The sequence below is a fragment of the Anarhichas minor genome, unplaced genomic scaffold (assembly GCF_050575085.1).
Source record: "Anarhichas minor isolate MPS153535 unplaced genomic scaffold, ASM5057508v1 ptg000007l, whole genome shotgun sequence".
NCBI classification, from domain to species: Eukaryota; Metazoa; Chordata; class Actinopteri; order Perciformes; family Anarhichadidae; genus Anarhichas; species Anarhichas minor.
The window spans coordinates 20,913,581-20,935,140 of NW_027466453.1; the positions used below are offsets into that span (position 1 = coordinate 20,913,581).

The 21,560-nt window shown below is 40.9% G+C and overlaps 1 protein-coding gene across 3 annotated transcripts in view; it reads left to right on the plus strand.

Moving 5' to 3' along the window:
• Positions 1-21,560, plus strand: part of LOC142945155 (uncharacterized) — a 42,372-nt gene that overhangs the window by 17,303 nt on the left and 3,509 nt on the right. The window lies entirely within an intron of this gene.

Genomic DNA, 21,560 nt, shown 5'->3' on the forward strand with positions numbered 1-21,560 from the left:
GATCTGTTTCCTGAAGTCAGTTGTCTAAATAATCTGAACAATTAAGTATCCCCCGGTTAAGAGGTGTTAGTTTTGACCTGATGCTGATTGTAGATGAAATGATTTACTTTCTGTTTCTCCAGGTAGTTGTGGTAAGAAGTGGTTTAAGAAAACTGCACAGAGGTAGAGGCGGCTGCAAAGCGCCACCTGCTGGCAGCAGAAAGAAAGGGTTATTAATGGTTGACAAAACACATCCTGCTGTTATTTGTCATTATTCAACACACTAAGGTCGTGGCTGATATAACTGTTTTAAAATTGTGTTTTAATTTAGCTTAGCTCACAACGTCAAGTGCCCAGAGTGTGTGAAAACAACAATGTGCCCAAAGTCATACTGTTTTGATATATCTGCCCCTCAGAGTTTGCTCAAATGCTGTGGTCAGGGTTTACATAACAAAATATTTATCCCCGTACACATTGTGCTTTTGCAACCACATTTGTTGGATATAGATATGTCTGTGTGACCATGCTATTTGGCCACTAGGTGGCGCTGTAGCAGCAGCATCTAGGTGTAAATTTAGGAATCTGTCTATTTTTATGTTTGTGTCCTTTGCAAAGCAAAGAGGTCGTCACAATATTTATATCTGCTGACTTTGTCTCAAATAAAATTATTAAAAAGATTAAAATAAGTTAATATCCTAGTTTATAAAGAATATAATTCACAAAGACCGGTTAGTAATCCAGCTAACTGCCCTGAGGCCCCAAACCCTCTCGGGGCCCCAAGTCTCCAGGCACACCTTGTAGTAGGTTGTGATAATTCAATTCATTGCAAGTTTGTAAATACTCTCAGCAGTAATAAAGCCTCAAGGCAACGCTTACATTAGAGACCCCATCTTGTTGAGGGGCCGTTAGGTCAAACCTAGTTTTAAGGCCTTTATATATCTTATATAAATCAAGAAAGTAACATTTACATACATACACAATAGGACTGTCTCTTTTTTATTAGAAATATGAACATTCCAGACAACAAATCTTATTTTCGTAATGAAGATGGATAATTGGTCGTGGTAATGCTGTCGAAATCCTAAATTAATACTCCAACAAGCCTCTCCATCGTAATGTTTCAACAGACACCCTAACCCCTGCGTGTAGTTATTAAACCCTCTAGTAACAAAACGAGAGTTACCAGTCATGTCTAATCTGGATGAATGTGTGCTGCACAGTGTAGAATATCGTTAACATAAGATGCATGTCCGTAGTCTTTAATATAAAACATAAGCGATGTGAGAGCCTACAGAAGTTGAATCACAAGTTAATCTGGATGGATCACAGCTTCCCACAGTTGACAGTCATCTGTACGCGGTGTTTGAGCTCATATGTTTAACTCACAGGCTGTATGGATGCACAGACAGGTACATCGGTCTCAAATCGACTTGACATGAGATTAATAACGATATATGATACAAATATAAGACGGACAACAGAGCGTTTCTTAAAGGATTTATTGACGTAAGTATTTTGTATTGACGTAAGTATTTTGAACAGGCATCGACACCTACCACCAACTTTGTCATTCACTCTGGTCCTCGTTATGCGTCCTCGGAATCTCAACCACAGCCTCGCGAACGAGTAGTACATTTTCCAGCAAAGTGTTCCGTTTATATTCTATCAAAAGAAACCGTAGAAACTACGTGAAAGACAGAGGCGAAACGATCGAAATATTTATTTCCTGTTTATTCTACGTGGGTCCTGAAATGCCACTCCTACCACACATCTGCCTCAGGCACTCCCACATAAACCAGTTAATTCAAAACCAGTTAAACTCGCACACCGTGAATGAATGTGTGTTGTTGTTCGGTTCAACCTGGTGATGTGGAGAAACGAAAACGACACCGAACAGCTTTCGACGTTTTGTCAAGAAAACTCCCGACGGATCAGATGCTGATGTTTAACTGATTCAGTCAACAGATGAGTTGGTGGTCTCTTGACAAGTAAAAGATCTGTTTATATTTTAACCACGCAGGTAATAAAATGAGGACCTGAAGACGACATACCAAGAAGAGAAACATGTCTGCTGCAAGGTAAAGAGTTTAAATCTTTGAGCTACTTTTGCACAGAAAAAGACAGAAAAGCCTGTAGGAACAACAAAGTGTCAAATACATGTGTATGTGTATTATTAGGAGACAGATGTGTGAATGCCTGAAACCCCCAAAGGCCACACAATAGGTTATAAAGATGTTAAATACATTTCAGTGTTTTTTTTAGTGTTGCATAAATGTAGAAAAGTAATGTTGCATGTAGTGAAATGATCACCTCTTAGCTTTTGGTATGTCATCAATCACTGTGAAATCATTTCACTGTTCAAAATAGATTATTGTAACTTATTGTGCTCAAAAGAATAAGTAGAATATTGTTTAAAACGTTTTCTGAAAACAGGAAGTCATTAAACACATTGATAAACGATTTGTGCTCTGGAAAGTATTCTTTCCTCTTTTCCATCCGATCATCTCACGACCCCTCAGATGTATAAGTGGGTCTTTTTAGTCCCTTGCACCTCTGCTATCATTTTCTCTTTTTCATTTATCTCTTCTTGTCTAAGCACCCAACTTTTGACGACTTGCCATTTTGAAAGTTTACTGGCGGAAGGGGAGGGGCCAACAAACCATTTCTTTTGCATTATAGGGACTCAGGGAGGGAAACTTTAATTGTTTACAACCACTTTGTCACGTTAGGGAGGGAAAAATGTTTTTATGGGACTCACAAATACTAAATACAGTTTTCACAATCATGCATTTTTTTTACAAACTATTCCAGCAGATTATTTAAAGGTTCGAGGGCCTTTTAGGGCCCTATTTTGATCCAGGGTCTTTTGGGACAAATTGATCCGGTGTTCCCCTTTTGTCGGCAGCCCTGAGTAGAAGAAATAAAGCAGGGGCAGGATAAATATTTGTATGCCTCTTTTATGATAAAACACTTGGTCTTGTTTAATAAAAACAGATCTGGAGGAATTTGGACCATGATCTGTAACAACCATAATAATAATACATTTTCTGGGAACCCACTTATTAAAATTAAGACCTGACCATTCTTACTGCGATTCCACATCACGTCATATCATCTTGAATAGATAAACCAGCCATTGAGAAGAGATATATGTTTGATAGATCGTGTCTTTGTTTGTTTTATGCATTTGTTATTGAAAATATTTACAAATGTTAAATACTTAAAAATGAGACCAAATGCATTTAGACCGAGTGAACAGGCTGTTGTTAGTTTCCTCTCATCAGTCAAACAAACAGAATGTACGCTAGCCTTTCATATTAGATTCAATGTTATAAGACGGCAAAAATTATCAGAAGAATACAAATATTCAGGCTCTCTCCTGTCAAACTGCAGATATAAATGTTAAACAAAAGATTATAGAAGAAATTCTGCAAATGTATTTGTCGACCCTAATAAAATCTCCTGCGACCCACCTGAGTGTCCAGACTCAGTCTTTAGGAACGACATTCTCAATTTCAGGTGCGATGCTAATATAGAAATGTAACCGTATTTGTTTAAAGTGCTACAGCACAACAGCACTGGTGTCAAACCTAAACAGACCTGAGGCTGCACTCTAAACCCAATCAATGAACTCCACACTGATACCCGGGTACCAGAGTCTGCTGATGCACGTCGCTGTAACCGAAGAATTATAACAAATGGAGAGCTCAACAGTAATACAACAGAAGGCCAGAGTCCTGCACTGTTCTCAGACTGTCCCCGGGCCCAGCCTAATCCAGTAATGTCTGGCCTGTAATTTGGCTTTAGTGGGCAATAGAGAGGGCAAGGTGGAGACCAATAAAACAGTTGTGTTCGGCAGTGACCGTCTGCAGTCTCAGCTGAGGGCAAAATGAATCCCATCCATCGTCCGCTGCAGGGCAGAGTGACGGTGCAGTGCAACAGAGTCACTTTACACAAGCAGCGATCAGCTGAGGGGGAGGAGTAGTGATACCAGCCGGACGGAGGCTCATTTTCTACTCCAACAAGTGGCTGCGAGGCCCCTGAATACACTTTCCATCCACTCTCAACTCGGGACTAACTGTAATCCGGCCCATGCAGCTGGATGTACAGTGGATCGTGTGTCATAATACAATGTAATGCCACTTTAAGGCCGGGACATTAGCCTGGGTGGGCATACTCCAGCTGGGTAATCCTTATCTGATTGGACTATGAGACTAATCCCGCTCTTCTCTGCTGCTCTGCTATCTGCTTTTATCTCAGGCCTGCCTCTCATCCTGCTGCACACACAAGAATACACAAACACCATGTGTACAAGTACACAAAAGCGCACACACACAACATACTCCCACGTGTGTTTTTTCAAATGCATGAGCGTACACTACATTGATACTCCCACGAGGTTATACATAAAATCACGAGGCTGTATGTGTGAACTGTGATCTGTGGTAATCGACAGCAGCGCTGGGAGGCCATACACAAGTGTGGTAGCCATTTTAGCTAAAAGAAAAAATTATAATAAAGGAAAGCACATTTTTCTACATTATCTCTGTTGGGTGAAGAACACTTCAGTAATGTAAAAAAATACTTGCCATGGCTATAACTCAAATTAAATCAACAGTCTAAAGGCCTTTGCACACTGAGGGCATTTTCTTTCATGTGATTAATTCACACATCAATATTTTTTTTCTAATTATTATTTGTCATGACGAGCTTTCAAACAGAATGCAAACATTATGTGGTGAAAAAGCAATACTTTCTTTTGTGCGGTTGATTTTTCAGAGCTTTCGCAGCGCAAATACCGGCATCAACCAATCACAATGTTTGTAATGTTCATATTTAAAATGTGCACTTTAGTGTACAATAATACGTAGGCTCCGTAGTCCGAACCAAACCAAGATGGCTCCTTTCAACCATTTCCACTCCTTCCATTCTTACCTTTCACAATAAAAGCCCTGCACATACACACTGCGTAGCTGTTAACCAGAGGGAACTCAAATTCACTTTTTGATGACAAGAAACTAGCTCACATTTGCGCTTTTGAGTGAAAGTCTTCTAAAATCATCAACTTTTTGGAAAAATTAAAAACCAGTTTCAGAGAGAATCAGACAGAAGGGTCTACAATACGTGTTTGAAAGGATATATCCATGATGAACACAAAGATAAAGACAGAAGCTAAAGACTACAGATCACAGTGTAAGAGTGAACCACCCCATCCCCTGTTGATCGAGACAGAAGACAATGAAATTAAGGAACAACACTGTTCCTTCCTTGTTACGTCTTTATACACTGTTACAATCATTAAAAAGCAGAAGCAGCCCGTGTATACCTTCAGTAGCTAGCTTAGCATAGTGCTAACACTAATTAATGGTGTGCTAACATACTCTGCTAATGTTAGCTCCACAGGTTTTTACATATAAACGTACCGTTTTAGAAACGTAAATGTCCTCCAAACCTTTTCGGGTAACGAGTATCACTATGACACAACGTTTAAACACGACGAGCTCCAAATCCACTAAACCAGCTTGAAAATGAAGAAATGAGAACATGAGAGTGGAAAATTAAGAAATTCTGAAATGACTAGTCTGGTATGGTAGTCTGTGGAGCACAGTCGTAAAGTTGTCGGACCGTGGTCGGAGCTGGCCGATGCTACGCTTTGATTGGCCAGGCTGCGTCTGAGGGACTTGGGGAAGGGGAAACGGGTTGCCAACTTCTCAAAACGGTTGCCAACGGCAAACTGGCAACTCTTACTGTGGAGCCTTGTGTGACGGCCATTCTTCACAATGTTCATTGCAGATTGACGGATTCAGCAGATGAAAATAATCATAACTTGCAGTCCTAAATTATTGCAAAGCTGATATCTCGTGCACTGTGGACATGCGGGAAATTTTATTGCACATATCGTAGTTTTGGAAAAAGCACATTAAATGATGAACCCTAACAGACAGACAACAGGTAATAAAAGACATCAGTCACCATGGTGGCCCTCCTTCATCACAGGGTCCACCATTCCTCTCCCACACCTCCTCCCTGACTCGGTCTCTCCCCTCCACCGTGGAGCCTGAGGGCGGCGCTGTGATGAAGATGAATATGTCAGATTAGCAGCAAACGCAGAGCGCTTCACCTGTCAGAGAGCACAGGGGGCTCAGCAGCTGCAGACGTCCCGGATAGGACAGAGGAGAGGCCCAATTTATCAGAAACACACATGTTTACTGTGCTCATGTCTCACCGGCTCAATCTCTCTCTCTTTATGGTGAACTGAACTTTAGATACTGTTTCAAGACTGTAAGTCTAAAATGCACACTTCCAAAAATACTTCACGTCAACAGCAGAAGACCAATAGGTGCAGATTTTACTTTCAAAGATTGAAAAAGCCAGAGAGCTGTTGGCTTTTGGCAGAATATGGAGTCAAACCGTTCACTGTGTTTGATCAAACTCCCAAACTCATCTAAACCTGTACTAGAAGCAGAAAAAGAAAGAGCCTCAAAAAGTGACCAAATTGAATGTGTATCTCACATTTTCAGATATTAAGTTCAGAAGCAAGAGATCTAAAGCTGCAACCAACTATCATTTTCATTGTTGATTAATCCGCTGACAATTTAGTAAACTAATAGATTAATCATTTAGTTTAAAGAAATGTTACTATTTCCCTGAGCCAAAGGTTACATCTTCAAATGTCTTCTTTTTTGTCCGACTAACAGTCCAAAACACAAATATATTCAGTTTGAGTAGACATAAAACTGAGAAAAGCCGCAAATATGTATATATATATATATATATATATATATATATAGTTACAATGATACAAGTTACAATGATACACCAGTCGGTAATCTCTGCTGTTCTTAACCATAACCCTGGCCCACGCCCTGACCCCAAACACTTCTCTAACAGGAGGGAAGCACTATCTTAAATGTTTTGTACGCAGCTTTTTTGCTAATGATTATTAGCATTGTAGCTCAGCGAATGTCGACCTCAGTGACATGCAGTGAAATGCTCGCTCTAGCAAGCTGAGGTGGACGACACACAGAAACGTTCAGGGAAGAAGCTGATGCAGATCCATTAAAATATGCTTGAATTGGTCCAGATATCACACACACAATCACACACACAACCACTTTATTGAAAACCAAACCACAGCCTTGGACCAGATACACAATCCTTTCCAGGAGAGAGATTATTTGTGTTTCTCTGACGAGCGAGTGAGCAAAGCAGAGGTGGAGGTGATGAAGCACCCAGTGTGGGTATTCCCATTTTGCTTGTTCACAGGTTCTCCTCTCCAGTAGCTGGTTATACAAACAGAAACCGTCGCCCACCTGTGTCCACTCTGTGAGCAGGATGTGTGGGCCGGCGCTGCCAAACACACAGTCTGTGTTCTCTGCTGCGATAAGGACGGGGCTTCAACCGGCAGTCGCTGCCTGATCGCCAGCGAGGCTTCGTTTGAGTGGAGCTGGGGGAAAGATGAATGCTAGTCATCTTGGCACTTTGAATCAATTGAGCTGAGCTGCGAACTGAAGCCTAATTAACATCTGAAATGTTAAACTTCACTCCTCCTGACTATCTAGGCTGGATATGCAGCCTGCTTATCTCTGCCTCTCTGCAGCTGCATCCGCTCGGTACTTTCCTATTTCTCAACCCCAGTGATTTTTGGTTTAAACTACCTATAATTAAATGTACTCGCTTCTTAAGACCCAATTTCCTGTGCAGGAAATAATTTGAATTAGAATTTAAATGAATCTGACCCGAGTAAGTAAATGCCCCCCTTTTTTTCCCCACTCCCTCGCCTCTTCTGGGGATCGTTCATGAATCACAAATGACAAATCTGGGTTTATTTCCTGCCATTTTGATCTCGGATTCAAAGGGAGAGGCTCGTTGTGTCGATACAAAAGCAACACACACGCACGCCCCGAGCCAAGAGCGTGGTGTTCTGATCCCGTCTTGACTCTGTGGCGTTTGGTTTGCCAATTAAATAACGGCCCAGCAGAAATAAAGGCCAGCCATTGTTACAATTACACTCCAGCTGTGATCGGACTGTAGGAACAGTTAATACACCAGAGCACTACATCCACATTCAGCGTGTTCTCCGTTATATATCCAGGCAAGAAACACTTTGTGACACCTTCACAAACTTACAAACACATCTGGATCCGTACCGGTGAAACCGCAGTTTTCTGTTGTTGACACCTGAGCCGCTTCTCAGGAACAGCCGTGGTGTAAACCATCAGACGTCGAGGTGATTACTAAGTCAACTTTTTTTTAATGCGGTGCCACTTTGATATTTGAATTTCAGTTCACTAAAACTAAACACTTTTTCTCCCACCTTTACATTACAGGTCGCCTCTCATTGACACAAACAGATGGTGGCTCCATGCAAAGCAACTAACTACTGTACTTAAGTACAATAGTGAAGTATTTCCATTTTATGCCAGTTTCTACTTCTACTCCACTACACATTTATTTTGATTTTACGTTTTTGTATTAAAAAACATGTAATAAGCTTTTAAAATTAAATTTTAACCATCAAAAAGTTTGTCTTGTCTTGTTTCAAATGTCTATGAGTTGTGTGCAGTTTCACCAAAGAGACATTGACTAAACTAACTGTATATAAAGTAGTTCAAACCAGTTTCACCTCGAGCAGCTACAACAGCAGCATACTGCTCTACCATTGATGCATGATAATCTAATGATGTCGTATATAATAATATATCAGTCAGTTGTTGGCAAACAGTTGCTTATTTCCACATCCAGCAGTTACGGAGCAACATGATCATTCATTAGGAATGTCTTTGTCTGTCACTTGATGGATGTAAGTCTAATATTCTCTCTCTTTTAGCTCTGTTTTTGGTCTCCACCAACTCCTGATGTAAATATCTGTCTCTTTAGCTGCTAAATGATCCTCTATGTTCACCAGCTAGTCTCTAACTGTGTCTGTCTGTTGTTTGCTGCTGAGCAGGTATAGTGTGCAGAGGGTTTTTAAGAGTTTTTTTCTCTAAACGCTGCCGGCTTCAGCCAAAAACGACACTATGAGAGCGGTGGGAGTACCAGAACAGTAAAGCTGTGGACCAAACAGATAAACAATGAGCTGAAACTCACTACGCTTTGTAAAGCCAACGGGAGCCATTTCACAGTGTCGCACTGTTTTCACATGGCCATTTTATACATTATCAATGTAAAATATGGAATATAGGAGCTTAAAATTGGACTTCAAACCAGTTGTTAAGCTTTTGAAGGGAAGGCACACAGAGTCGGGCTGCTTATCACAGAAGCCAGAGGAGCATGAAGGCTTTTCAGGATCTCACAGCTAAGAAGATGAGCAGATTTGTAACGCCCTGCGCCCTCACAAGGTTACAGCGCCGCGCTCCAAGTCAGCACCCCAACGCCACCATGACGGGAAGCACGCCGCCTCCGTACGACAGGGTGGACTCGAGAGGTTGTCTCCGCAAACCTGTGCTCAGGACGTGAGGTAGATTGACATCTAAGGTCAAAGGTGACATGACGAGAGCAGCGGCGAGCCCCGCTATCGGCGAAGCCGTCAGGCAGGTCAGCAGGCTGCATCTCTACCGTGACTTTACTTCTTGGGCTTCATTATGAAATTAAACACCCTGTCCAAACTGGTGGCCTTCTGTCACTTCCTCTTTAACTGGTCCCTTATTTAAAGTTAGACCAATCTGTCGGTTTGCTAATCTATCAGGGTGATATATGATGAATCTTCCTCCGTAACTACAGCTCCTGAATATGTTATTATTTCATTATTTCAACTCTAACGTCTGACTAGAGAAACTGTTCCAAAATGGTGTGGGAGGCTTTTATGCAACAGCTTCAGGCTGCAACCATAAACCCGCTTCACCCTGCCTGCAGGAGATGAACACGCTAACTGGACTATATTAGTCTGGATTTAGGTAGAGAGTTTTAGTCTTGATGATCCATATCCAAGTTTTTTTTTTGTCTTGTGACCCTTTAAAATGAAGCAGTGTCTCCCACCATGTGTCGTTTTAACCAAAAGGGTGATTTATCTTGGTTTGTTTCATTAAAGGAATGAAAGGTTATGCTATGCAATATGGAACAAAAACATAAATTGTGTTAGCAGAATTATGATTGTTCTTTTCCCCTTGACCCCTTAAAAGGTGTCCCAAAACAGAAACCTGCGTCACCCTGCCTGCAGGAGCTGATTACCCTAAAAGATTTGTATTAGTGTGGATCTAAAACACATTTCTTCTCACCTTGTGAGCCCTAGAAATGAATATATTAGATACCCGGGTAATATAATATAATATGATATATAACACTTGTCACAGGTTCCATGTAATTTCAACTCAAAAATGTGCTTTTTCTTTGTCTAACTGTTTCATTAGAGACTTGTAGGAGTCAAAGTATCCAGTCTTCCACAGGAAAAAGGCACAGATTAAAGAAAAACTGCAGCAAAGACACAAATTTAGGTTGCAGAACTAGGATTTTTCTCAAAAAACCTCTCTGCAAGAGATGAACACCCTAAAAGAAATGCATTAGTATGGATTGAAGCGGAAAGTTTTAGTCCAAGTTTTTCTTGACCTTGCAGACTCGTCACAGGTTGCATGTGTCAACCAAAGAGTTTTGAAAGAAACTTTAAAGCAAATAAGCCATTTTTTGTAGCAGAATTAGTATTTTGCCTCGTTTCTGTCCGTTTAATCAGATTTCCCCTGCGGCCCGTTTGAGGGACGTCCCAAGACAGAAACCGTGTACTTATTGGAGTTTACGAGTATAGATGCAGTCCCATTTGCCCCTCTCCTATCAGTTCTGGCTTTAACCACCAATTTCAGTGAATTCTTGCTGTGCATTTCATGTTGGAAAACAGAGGCACATCCTTACACAGTGGCATGAGAGGAACAGAACATCCTGCAATAAGAAAACATGTGCTGTGGCCCGTGAACTTTAAAGCCCACAAGTGAAACCCTGTTGGGAGAGTTTTTTGTTATGTGTTGGAGAGCATGCAGAGAGTCTTATTCTTACCTTCTAAGCAGCACGTCCTCCAAAGGCCTGAGTGGGTCATCACCTCCTCGTTCTTCTTGCTGGTCTCGTTCTCGCTCATGGACTTGCTCCTGCAGACGCCGCGGGAGTACAGCCAGTAGTCCGTGCCGACCGCGATGGTCATGAGGCTGAAGGCCGCGAAGGCTCCCACCGTGGTCAGCAGCATCTGGACTCCGCGGTCGAACAGACCCATGTTTCCGCATTCCATGAAAGGGGGACCCCCTTTCCTCTTGATGTACAGGAAGTAAATATTTGAAAATTTGCGGGACCAAACCAAACCGAAAAAACGGGATATACTCGAGCGGAAGGAGAGGGAAGAAGGACCAGGAGGATGCGGTAGGAACCTTATGGTTGCGTTTGGGTGAGAACCAAAACAAGAGAAAAACTGAGGATGGAGGTTTTTGGGGGGAAAGAGAGGAAGAGGCAGTGATGTCTCCCCTCTCTATTTGTTCATACTTTTATACACCAGCCCCCAAAAAATTAGAAATCAGGTATGCAGAGGATGACAGCACCTCAGAAGGCCTCCAGCTGCAGATGTGTGGATAATAACACGGAGCTATAAAGGACTAATTATGTCCTAAAGCCTATAGTGGCACAGCACAGCCTAAAAATGGAAGTGAGATGAACCAAACTGAGGTTTATTCTCCACGGGCCTTCAAAAGAAGAGGAGAAAAAGCTTGTTTCCTGACTTGTAAAGGTTACAGCTGAGCACAGAGCTGAATTAACATGAGCTCAAACGGAGCATAGAGATGGTTAGGGGGGGGGGCGGTGTTAGAGTAATGGCAGGCTTACAGTACAACAGTTCAATATGTCTGTTACAGTGAGTTACAGTTACTTTAGTATAAGGCTATAACATTTAAAATTCAGAATTATAACTAAACCAGCAGCTACCCTAAAGATTATTTAAAATATTATTATTCTAATATGTTTTAGTCAAAAGGGGAAGGTGCGAGGAGATAATAAAGTGGGGAGGGAAACGAAGGACGGTCAGGGAAATCTAACATATTAGTGGAAAACAAAAGAGATTAAACAAATGGACGGTTTCGAGTGCCGTCGAGAGGAAATTAACGAGAAGATTCTCGACCTATTGTGGGTTAAAATAAAAAAAATCACGTTGTCTTCTCACAACGGTGGAATGAGGAAATCAAGGCTCAACAAATGAATTAATTAATTAGCAGGTTTTAAAAACACACACACAAAAAAAAACAGATAGAAACCGATAAAAATCAAAAAAAGAAGAAGAAATAAAAAGAAAAGAAATTAATCGCGTAGATTTTCCTTTTTCCTAAAATTTTGATCCCCAGTTTCCATATGTAGCTCTATAGCTCTGGGAAGGTTTCCGCCGAAAATGGGGGTCTGCGGTCAGAGGAGGTTCGGTCGTCGACGATCCGGAGAGAGCGGGGAGCATCCAGCAAGGCAAGCCGACCATCACTCGACATAGAGCCGGCAGGAGGAGGACGAGGAGTCTGTGTGGGCGCCGCCGCAGCCGAGGATGCTTCTTCCGTGGATGGAGGAGGATACTGCCGCCGCCGCCACTTCTGCTGCTGCTGCTGCTGCTGCTTGAATATCCAAATTCACCGTGGCAGTATCACACCCAGGACGGTCCCGTTTGTATAGCCCTTGCGCCATGTAACAGGAAGAAAAATAAATACTGATGAATGTTGCAATCCCCCCTTGTTTTTTCCCCTCCTCCTCCTCCTCCTCCTCTTGTTCTCCTGTCTCTCCTCGCGGATGCAGGTCTCGGCCGCTTGCAGGAGGAAGAAGAAGAGAAGAAGATATTACACAACCGGGAGAGCGAGCTGCACAGATCCACACAGACTGAGCTGGTGTTGTCACGATGTCAGCGGTGCTATACGTTCAATACTCCCCCTCTTTTGTCAGATGATGAGTAATGTTAATGTGAAGAAGATGCTCTTAATTCTGCAGGCTAGTTCTTCTTCTTCTTCTTCTTGGTTTTTTAAAAGGCCCACAGTGTGTATATGTATATGTGTTTGTGCTGCAGCGATGAGGCTCGTTGCTGGAAAGATATTAAAGATTTTTTAATTCCGTTTCAGTGAGTGGAGGGGGCGGAAGGAGGGGGTGTAGCGATGGTGGACTCTCTCTCTCTCTCTCTCTCTCTCTCTCTCTCTCTCTCTCTCTCTCTCTCTCCCTCTCTCTCTCTCTCTCTGGATGGGTAAATGGAGGATTACTGAATTGCATTTGTATACACAGGCTGAGATTTATGCATTTATGGTTTATTATCGTCCGATCCAATTGTTGCATCTCTCTCTCTCTCTCTCTCTATCTCTCTCTCTCTCTCTCTCTCTCTCTCTCTCTCTCACCCATGTATTCCCTGAAGTAATCTCACTAAATGTCTGCTTTCCAGCTTCACTTATTTTTCTTTTTTTACTATGGCTCCTGTCATTAATAACTGCGATTTTAGCTGCAGCTCACAGCTATGAAGGCAGATATGGTCTCATCTTCTAATAAGAGGATTCTCCAGAAATGATAATTAGCAGCGAGGAAGAGTCTGATTTTGTTAAGTGTTTGAATTCATGCACTTACATTAAATTCAACTTCTTCTTTTTTTTAATGACCGAATTCTATGTAATTAGTGTGCAGTATTGGCACAGTGTGTGTGTGTGTGTGTGTGTGTGTGTGTGTGTGTGTGTGTGTGTGTGTGTGTGTGTGTGTGTGTGTGTGTGTGTGGCGCTGAAAGGACAGCTCCCTCCAGCACTGCTCTTCCAAGGTGGAGTTTGTCGCCCCCTGCTGTTTAAACATCTTTATCACAACTGATCAAATATGAACATCAATCAAAAACAATCACAACTAATCAAACAATAATTAGAGACAGTCAATCTTTCTGCACGCTTTTTAGAAATTGCTTTCCCAAATTGCTCCCCCCCCCCTTACCTTTTAACATCTCAGCGTGTAGCGGCGTTTCTGCACAGATCAGTTAACAAACAGAACTTGGAGATTTCAGCAAGTACCAATGGATTATAATGTATTTTTTTATTGCTGAAAGTGTTTCTTAAAAATTGAAGAATTAAAAAAAAATGTTGTTCCTTCACTTTGACGTTTGAGCTTCACTGTGAAGGCTGACGAGCAGAGTTTGACAAATCTGTTCTCAACTTTAATCTGAGTTTAGGCGTTGCATGTACATTACATTACATTACGTTACATACATTACAGTCATTTAGCAGATGCTTTTATCCAAAGCGACTTACAATAAGTGTCTTCAACATGGTATTCAAGAGAACTACAAGTCACCAGAAGTCATAAGTGCATCTCCTTTTTTAAACAAGCATCTAAGAGCATAAACCAGAGCAAAAGTACAGTGCAGAAACAAACCGATATGAATACAATAAGTGCAACAAACTAATACGAATACAATAAGTGCTAGGTGGAAGGCTCAGGGTAGTACTTCTTGAAGAGGTGAATTTTCAGCCTGCGCCGAAAGATGGGCAGCGACTCTGCTTTCCTGACGTCAGTGGGGAGTTCATTCCACCGCTGTGGAGCCAGGACAGAAAAAAGCTGTGACCGGGTCGATCGGCCGCTGGGTGTACAAGCTGGATGTACAAGCTGGATGTACAGGCTGGGTGTACAGGCTGGATGTACAAGCTGGATGTACAGGCTGGATGTACAGGCTGGATGTACAGGCTGGGTGTACAGGCTGGATGTACAGGCTGGATGTACAAGTTGGATGTACAGGCTGGGTGTACAGGCTGGATGTACAGGCTGGGTGTACAGGCTGGATGTACAGGCTGGATGTACAAGTTGGGTGTACAGGCTGGGTGTACAGGCTGGATGTACAGGCTGGGTGTACAGGCTGGATGTACAGGCTGGATGTACAAGTTGGGTGTACAGGCTGGGTGTACAGGCTGGATGTACAGGCTGGGTGTACAGGCTGGATGTACAGGCTGGATGTACAGGCTGGGTGTACAGGCTGGATGTACAGGCTGGATGTACAGGCTGGATGTACAGGCTGTTTAGAAGCCAGTGATGGTCCAGGATGCAATTTACACAATATTGTGTGGAAATTTGCCTGCATTGAGAGTGGAATCTTTTCTGGGCCTTTTTCTAATCTTTGATTCTTTTTAAATGAAATGTTGGATAATTTAGATAGTTACCTAAGTCCATAAAACATGTGAGACGTTTAGAGGGAAATGTCTCCTCCATTGACGTCTGAAACGTGACAAAAGTTTTGGATCCACTAGTTAAATCTTGAGAAAAGCATTTTATGAGCTTATCATTAGTTTTTTATTTGTGTAAAATCTTATAAGTGTCCACTAAGTATAGATGTAAAATAAATGCGATTGATTAAAAAGTACAAAATTGCCCTTAAAATATAACAAAACATCAAACAGAGATACCTCAAGTACCTAAACATTGTACTTACAGTACTTTTTTGCTACTTTTTGTTTTCTTTAGTGTATAATAACTTGAACATAAGAAATGTGTCTGCGTTACCTCAGAATGAGACGTTTATACATAGGGAGCAGGTCGTCCTCACGGAGCCGGCCGCCATGTTTCTACAGTGGCTCTGAACGGACAAACAAAACTCTGGCTTTAGATGGGGCCATTTGCGTTTTCACGCCGGCCATCATAGTTCCCCTTCATGCGTGGCACATGGAAGAAGTTTCAGTTGGTTACAATCTGCAACCTCATCATTAGATGCCGCCAGATCTGGTGAGGATTTAGCGGCTACACGCTGTACCGTTTTTTTACTATTGCACTTAAAGTCACTGAGCTAACAATTTCCTCTTTTATTGACTTTTGTGAGCTGGTAGAAAGATGTTCATCAAAGATAGCTCACAGGATAACTTATTAACTTATTCTTGTGAATTAATGAATCATCTGAAACAACAGAGACTAAAAACAAATCCTCATTTTCATGTCAGTTTGCGCCCGTGTCAGTGCATCGTGAGCGGGCTAAGCATTTGTTTTTATGGGTCGAGACCCGCAGCTCTGATGATGTGGATGAAAAAGGTTGTTCAGCTGCTCATGTAACCAACAATGTCAAAGAGAGATTATGATCTTTGACATGATCTTATGATGTATACTTACATATTGAGCTACACAGCAGTGTATTAAGCAGTTAAAATGAGCTCAATCTTTACCAGCTGCAGCATTGAAGTGATAAACACTTTAAAACATCAATAATTAAGTTTATTGATTAATAAACAGTACAGGTCGTACAGTTATATAATATATATGGTTCTGAAATGGGTCACTCTGCATAAAGAGTACTTTTAAGTAAAATTGTGAATGCATGACTTTTACTTGTTTTTGTTTTATTGCTACTTTTACTTAAATAAAATATCTGAATACGTCTTCCATAAGTGTATATTATTGAATAATGAAGTGTTAATACGTAAGCAGCATCGTTATTTAATATATAACAATACATAAAAAGTTGTTTTAAATTTAAATTCTTAATCTGCAAAGGTCAAATAAATGTAGATGAAGTAAATAGTACAATATTTAGTATAAAGTAGCATTAAGCCATATTATAAAAAAACAGCGTTAATTCCACAGTAAACTCTCGTTGAAGCAGAATCTCTCTTGCAGATTCAAACACTTTTTCCCTGAAGAGAGACCTTGAGCTCTGACTAAAGACCTCTCTGATTCTCTGACCCTTTGCACTCGTTAAACAATTATTCCTGACAGGCGAGAGAAGGTACGCAAATCAAGTCCCAGGCCCGCACCCACACTGGTCCCACGTGGACTCTTTATGCCAATCTGACATCAACTCAGCAAGCTGCAAATCCAGGCCTAATCGGGGCCTTGTTATAGAGCGCCCCTCGAGCATTGGCTCAGGGAATGCTTCCAGTAAATTGTCCTCTGGAGTAAAAGAAGAGAGAGGGAGGGAAAGAAAACAGAGGCTCGCTTAAAGGTGGTCGCACTTTGAACGTTTCTATCCTCAGTAATTGAGCCTGATTAGAAGGAGTCTCTGGGTGAGGAGGCCCCCATGGGCCCTCTGGTCTACAGGGTTAAACACAATTCTTCCCTCCAGGAAGACAAATTAGATGCACAGTGAGTTAGAGCGGCTTGGATTAAACCTTTTAAAAAAAAAAAAAAATATTTACATAATATAGATGTTTTAGGTGTTTGCGCTCCTTTTCATTTCCATGTAAAAATAACTTCAAACACAATATTGTTACTATCTGGGTAAAAGGGCTTGTGGCGCATTACACAGATCGGTTATTTAGCCTACACTCATTCATAAGTGGGGTAGACATAATAATAAAAACACCTGTGAGTGTTATAATTCAATAGCACCACAAACTACATCCTCCAAACTGATTCATACACAGATGACTCACCAATACAAACTGAACATTATAGCATTTACATCCCGATGCGTGTTCTGCTGTGTTACTCCGTGTTCTTCAGTGTGTTCTGCAGATGTTGTCCCGCTGTCTTGCGTGTTGTGAGAACACTGCCATGTCAGCAGTGTTTCCACTCTGATCCCTCAGTGTCTGCGCTGAGCTGAGAGCAGCTGAGTGAGCGTTTTTGACGATGTCCTTCGCCTGCTCCAGCATCCTGCGTGGCCGGAGTAAACCTATTCAGGGGCCCCGGGGCAATTGGGCCCCTGAGCCCCAATTTTCAAATGAATCCACGTACCCATGTTGCTAATTGCCATTAAGCCCAGTGCAACCAGTGCTTCTATGATAGAATAATACTTAATTTGTGTTTTTTTTTGTGTGGGATTAATCATTTTAACACCTCTGTATTTCAAATTTTAGTGCATTTTGTTGAGCAATTATATTTGTTAATGCTGAACAGTATGCTCAGCAGGCTGGCCATGGTTCTGCAGCTTCATTTAATGGGGAATAGAAAACATTTCCCCCTCTCCTGGAGGTGGTGACATTATCAACTCACTGCTCCGCAGAGAGGCGTGTTGGATTCACACTTTTAACACAGAGCAGCTCTTCGACCTGAATGAAGAACTGAATTTGTCATGTTTACTCAAATGTATTACACTTGATGGATGCAGTACTTGTATTTCCTGTACTTCTATCTTTGTTACTTGTTTCCTGAAACTTTCCAGACATTCTCAGGGTGGCTGCTCTTCTTTCCCGTGCATCAGTGAAGCTAACGCCATGAGAGAAGCTAAGAGGAACAAACAGGTGAAAGAGAAGATGTAATGGTAAAATATGTATTAGCATCATGGAAGGTTTTTAAAGAACATAGTGTGACATCTTGGTATAATGGAGAAGTAAAAACAGGCCCTGCAAGACACAGATGTCAGCACCTAAAGACCTGTTTTCTTAACTGAAGACATGTTCACATACTCTGTTTCTCGGAAGGCTAGTTTAAAACAGGAACATAGAAACCACAACCGACTCACTGAGCTACCTGCATGAACCAGATAAGACCAGACTAGACACTTCCTGCATGGGAGTCATGTGGGGTGGAGGCCTCTGTAGGTATAAAAGGAGGTTGAATGTTGTATTTCGTTGAAGCTCACCACAGACTGCTGAATGAGTATCTGTGGTGCACTCTTCCCTTGCAAGCAAATAAATGGACAAAGACAACTTTGAATCTTTTGAAGACTTTGTTATTGATTTGTGAACAACTCTCTCTTCTCCCGATTAACATAGAAATCTTCCATCACAAAGACACAGTCAGTCTGTTTGCAGAATAAAAGGCTCCTGATTCAGCCGCCTGCTGCTGATGTTTCAACAGGTAACTACTGTATTATTGTGACTCAGGCTGATAGATACTCACTTCTGTTTTCCATTTCATTTCTGTTTTATTCTGCTTCTAACTGCAAGCTTAAGACAAAAGTGATGCACTATAATGTCTGAATCATGCTACTTATACTTTCCTTATACTTTGTTTTTCCCCTCTCTTCATGTTGCCTTGTCTTCTTTCTTTAAATTATTCCTTCCTTTGTTTCTTACTACTTTCATTTTTTCTTTTTTCTTATCCTTTCATTCCTGTCTTTGTTCTACATTTTTTTCTATCTTCTTTCTTTGTTACTCTTTCTTTATTCTTTATTCTGTCAATCTTTTCCTTCTTATTCTGTCTTCATATCGCCCAACCCTTCATATTATCCCGGTAACTTTTACTTTCCCTTTAATCATTTTTTTATTTGTTCATCTTGTCTGTCTATCCGTCTCTTTCCTCTCTTCATATTAATGTTTTTATTTCTTTTTCCTTCATTGTTTATTCTTTATTGTCCTAAGTTAATGTTTTTCTTCACGTTTATTTCCTTAGAGATCATTCCTTCTTCATCTTTACGTCATTTTCTCTCTCTTGGTCAGGACTGGTCATTCATTCTCCCTCATCAAACCTGAAACTTGCCTTTTATTTTCTGACAGTTTATTACAATATTTTAAATTGTTGCCTGATCTGAGATCTGTTAGTGAGCATGGAGTCAGTGTCATAGCTGTGAGGAGTGAACTGAGATCAGCTGAGAGAAAACATACAGATTCTGGACGCCCTGTTGCCATAGAAAGGGCACTAAGCCCACCTCACTGCCTATAGCTTGTATACACACCGCTGTGCACGCGGTGTCTTAACATGACCAGGGACATCAGCAGTGCTGTCATATGGGTCATCTAATGAAGGTTTATAGCTGCTTCAGTCAGCCCTCTGCTCTGTTTCATTCAACTTTAACAGCAGTGTTTGATCCATCAGCCTACATCTATCTAAATGAAGCCATTTCAAGAATTATTATTTATTACTTTATAATTTCACATACAAACAAAAATAGAAAAGTTTAGATTTAAAGATTCTCGCCCTATACACCACTGGGTGGTGCTGTTACACAAGACTTCTGATAAGTGAACTGAACCCTGATGGCACCATTAAAGATGATTTTGCATTAGGAGCACCTACCTTTTATTTTATATTACATTTCACTTTTTCTAAAAAGAATTACACCAAAAGACGCTGCAAAGCCACATTTAACTCACAGTATTGTGAGTGATTAAACATCTGTTAAGGTTAAAATAGAGCACAGCAACTCTGAAGATTTGTACCACTCTTAGATTTTCTAAGTAATCAAAGCTGCGTGTTGTCCTGCTCAAACAGCGCGTGCAGCAGTGCGGGGCAGTTTCAACAGGATGTCGGGACAGGATTGTACTAAAGTACAGTATTTGAATACCACTGTTCCCATATTAACTCTCTGCTAGAAAGGCAACTTTCCCTTCACAGTCACTTAAATCATTGCTTTCGGTCACATCAAGTTTACATTTCCGACATGAAGGCAGCATCAGGAAATCAGCTGGTGCGCTGCTGCTGATAACGTGATTCTCGCGTGATCTCGTGACATCACGAGAATCAAACTGGTACTTTAAGTTATACTGACTTCCCTGTTTCAGCGTGTTGAATAAACAAAACTCAGCTGACGGCCGAGCCGTGAATGAATGTGTGTTGTTGTTCGGTTCAACCTGGTGATGTGGAGAAACGAAAACGAAACCGAACAGCTTTCGACGTTTTGTCAAGAAAACTCCCGACGGATCAGATGCTGATGTTTAACTGATTCAGTCAACAGATGAGTTGGTGGTCTCTAGACAAGTAAAAGATCTGTTTATATTTTAACCACGCAGGTAATAAAATGAGGACCTGAAGACGACATACCAAGAAGAGAAACATGTCTGCTGCAAGGTAAAGAGTTTAAATCTTTGAGCTACTTTTGCACAGAAAAAGACAGAAAAGCCTGTAGGAACAACAAAGTGTCAAATACATGTGTATGTGTATTATTAGGAGACAGATGTGTGAATGCCTGAAACCCCCAAAGGCCACACAATAGGTTATAAAGATGTTAAATACATTTCAGTGTTTTTTTTAGTGTTGCATAAATGTAGAAAAGTAATGTTGCATGTAGTGAAATGATCACCTCTTAGCTTTTGGTATGTCATCAATCACTGTACAATCATTTCACTGTTCAAAATAGATTATTGTAACTTATTGTGCTCAAAAGAATAAGTAGAATATTGTTTAAAACGTTTTCTGAAAACAGGAAGTCATTAAACGCATTGATAAACGATTTGTGCTCTGGAAAGTATTCTTTCCTCTTTTCCATCCGATCATCTCACGACCCCTCAGATGTATAAGTGGGTCTTTTTAGTCATTAATAAATACAACATTCATACTTATTGTGTTATATAGTTTATGGTGAATCCAGTATTCTCCCTTTTACCTTTTTTGTTTGTAGTTTACTTTGTTGAGGATGTGTTTGTCTGTCTCTTTGTAGTCGTTTTGTTGACTTTTTGCATTTTCTGTAGTTATTTGTCTTTTTTGCTGCTGTTTATTTTGTCTCTGCATATCTTTTGTAGTCGTTCTGTTCTCTTTGTAGTTGTTTTATTGTCTTTTTGCATCTCTGTGGTTGCTTTTTGTCTCTTTGTAGTCATTAAGTTCATGTTGTAGTCGTTTTGTGGTCTTTTTGTGTAGTTTTGTCTCTTTGTAGCTGTTTTGTGTCTCTGAATCTCTTTGTAGTCATTTAGCTCATGTTGTAGTATTTTTGTGTAGTTATTGTTTTGTGTCTCTGAATCTCTTTGTAGTTATTTAGTGTATCTTTGAGGTCATTTAGTGTCTCTTTGTAGTTGTTTGGTGTCTCTTTCAGTGATGTTGTGCGGGTGAAGCAA